Here is a 3,255-nt window from a genome sequence, read left to right as displayed (position 1 = left end):
AGAGAGGTTTTCAGCCAACTGTCATAAAAATTCCCAATTATGTTATGTAACTTTCTTGGAACATTTCATTGACATATGATCTCCAGGTCCACAGCTATAAGTTGATGTAAAAGTATAGATTTTACTAAATCACATTTGGTGTTGGTTTATGTCTAATTCCAGGAGTAGAATTTGTAGGATAGGGGTACTTCTTGACAAATTCAAGCTCTTCATCTATGTTAAGACAAATAATTTATTATAAATACAACTTTTGAAGGTATTGCTATAGGTTCTTATCAACCCATATGCAAGTCCTGTAGAAATATATTTCAGCTGGATGTGAGGTCTTGCTCTGAAGTTTGAGGTCGGGTCATAAGGATGATGTAGACTCTTATGTGAACAAACTGGAGCATGCCAAATCTCCACATGTTATCCCTTGTCCTCCTGAACTCAAGTATTCTCGGTCCCCATTGATGAAGAGCTGAGGGTTTATGAGAAAATCTTACTTTGAGAATTTTTCGTACTTTCATTTCACTTTTATAGAGAAATAGATCTCTTCCTGAGCACTTGAGACTCTCAAAACTGTCATACAGGACCAGAACACAGAAGATCTCGTCCAAGAGCCATGTAAATCATGTACTAATTGGCAGAAAATAACTGCAGAGTCTTCTTTGTCTACAATATTACCTGAGATATTTTGTGTCGTCTTCTGGCAATAACGGCTTCTTCCAGCATTACCTGCTGAAAACGAAGTGTGGATGCCATACAAATATTGAGGTCACTGTGAGCTTAAAAAACAATTGAGACAGTTGAAATTCTGTACTTATGTACAAAATTGAGAAAATCTAATGATGCAGCACACAACAATTTGATATTGCATTTATAGAAAAGCACGATGCTAGGAAATGCTGTTGGGTTAAATTTTGTGCCTTCAATTCTTTTGAGTTCCTTGAGTGTGTTGATTCGCCAAGAGCAATTGTGCAGCAAAAAGTGGTGACTTGTTAAAACACTCATCTTTCCTTTTCTGTTTTTTTTTTTTAAAGTTCTTTCACTTAATATATACAATGTACAAAATAAGTTAAAAGGAAGGGGTAGAGGAGGGTTTTCTGGTATGTGTGATGCAAACATGCCACTTTCCCTCATCAGTAGTTTCTTGTATGTGCATTTTACCCTAAATACAGCACAAAGAGCCAATCAAAAATTTCACTTATGAGTAGAAAAAGCATTCGACATTTTCCCCCCATACTACAACTCACTCTACTCTGACTATAATAAAAATAAATAATGACATCTCAAAAATCTGTTTTAACATCTTTACCTTAAAGTTTAATATAAATTCCCCTAACAATTGTGAAGAAAAGCACTACTTTGTAGTAATTCCACAAAATAATTTTCAGTTCACAAAACATCAGTCTATTAGTAAAACCATCAACCCTTATGGAGGGTACGGGCATTAATACTTGGCCCCTCTGAGGTATAAATTCAGCTATATTTGCATTGAGTAGATAGTCTATAAGGTATGCCAACAATCTGCAGGTCTACATAAAAAGTGGGAGCAATGTCATCCTGAAAACTTACTTTAAAAAATTTTTATAATAATAGGGATCAGGGCCAGGGATACAGCTCAGTGGTAGTAATAATAGGGATTAACTAAGAAAAAAATACTTTAGCCCAGTGATACAGCCAGAGAAATTCTGAATTCCTAAACAATGCAAATGGTTATCACATTTTAAAAATATTTAATGTACCATATTCATTTCTAAAAAGCAGAACAAAACATACAAATATTTAAATCCAGCGGGATACCACAAAAAGCATACTAAAATTAAGTGTGAAATCGGTCAAGCTTTGCCAAGACAGAAAATCCTTTTAATCCTCCAACAAGTCTCTTGAAAAAAAAAATGCATACAATAAAAGCCAGAAGGGAGCACCTAAGATACCTCCACCAGGCTTGCTGTGCCACATATCATACTGCCCCATCTCTTCTATGCATGGATAGCACCAGGTGACAAGTCCTTTTGATGATAGCTCAGTAACTTCCTTTCACCACTGCTGCCAGCTGAAATCATCATTGCTTCCAAAGACCAAGAAAAAGCCTAGTATTGTTGCAAAGATGACCATGTCTCCTGTGAGAACAAGTGCACAAGCTCCCCATTCAATCAGATGTGCTCTGACAAATACAATGGGGAGTCCAAAAGCTGAGAGAACGATGCCTGTTGTGAGAAATATGGTGAGTTTTTTACAAACATTACTCACAGCACCTGTGTAATCCACGAATCTTCTTGCTATGCAGTATGGAATAGGTGAAAGGATGTAAAAAAAAAAAAAAAAGAACAAAAAGGGGCCAATATTGATTGTATATTGGAAGGGCACATACAAGCATCAAAAACATCAGCCCAATTGCTCCTCCAAAGGACAAACTAATCACAGCTTTGACACAGGCCATGGTGGTGATGTTGCTTCTGGCTCCATGACCCAAGGTGGCAGTGATGGCTGGGAAACCAGAGACACGAGGGGGTGAGCAGACAACCTTTCCTTTTCTGTTTCTTACTGCCTCTCAGCAGATTTTGAGCAGTATTCATATGAGTGCAAGAACCTGATAGACTCTATCCAGCCTTTGAAAGGAGTACTTTAAATTAAAAGGCTCGATAGATCTATCAGGCTCTAAATAGCTTTGAATACTTTCAGTGTGGCTGATAATGTAAGAACTAAATTACTGAGGATAGTAATTAAAAGAGCAGAGCAGCTGTGGTATGAGGTTTTCAGTTCTTCTGGAAAAATACCCAGGAGAGAAATAGCTGGCTTGAATGGGACCTCCAATCCGAGCTTTTTAAGGAATCTCCACACTGGTTTCCATAGTGGTTGTACCAGTTTGCACTTCCACCAGCAGTGCAGAAAGGTTCCTTTTTCCCCACAGTCCCTCCAGCATTTGTTATTGGCTGACTTCTTCATGTTAGCCATTCTTTCTGGGGTGAGGTGGAATCTCAGTGTTGTTTTAATTTGCATTTCTCAAATGACCAATGATGTTGAACATTTTTCCATGTATTTATTTGAAATTTGTATTTCTTAGCAGCATGATTAGTCATAGCTAAATCCTGGAAACAACACAGATGCCCATCAATTGAGGAATGCATAAAGAAGACATAGAATTTTTATGCAATGGAGTATTATTCAGCTATAAGAGGATAAATTTGAGGCTTTTATTTTATTTTTTTTTTTGGTAAACAGATGCAACTAGAGGCCATAATCTTAAGTGAAATAAATCAGACCCACATG

The 3,255-nt window shown here is 37.0% G+C and overlaps 1 pseudogene; it reads right to left on the bottom strand.

The window, feature by feature from the left end:
- Positions 1-2,022: 2,022 nt before the first annotated feature.
- Positions 2,023-2,425, bottom strand: LOC101563706 (annotated as a pseudogene).
- Between the last annotated feature and the right edge of the window lie 830 nt (positions 2,426-3,255).

The sequence above is a fragment of the Octodon degus genome, unplaced genomic scaffold (assembly GCF_000260255.1).
Source record: "Octodon degus isolate 3935 unplaced genomic scaffold, OctDeg1.0 scaffold00119, whole genome shotgun sequence".
In the NCBI taxonomy this organism is placed as follows: Eukaryota; Metazoa; Chordata; class Mammalia; order Rodentia; family Octodontidae; genus Octodon; species Octodon degus.
The sequence above is the reverse complement of the archived record's forward strand: the minus strand, read 5'-3'. Positions and strand labels throughout refer to the sequence as shown.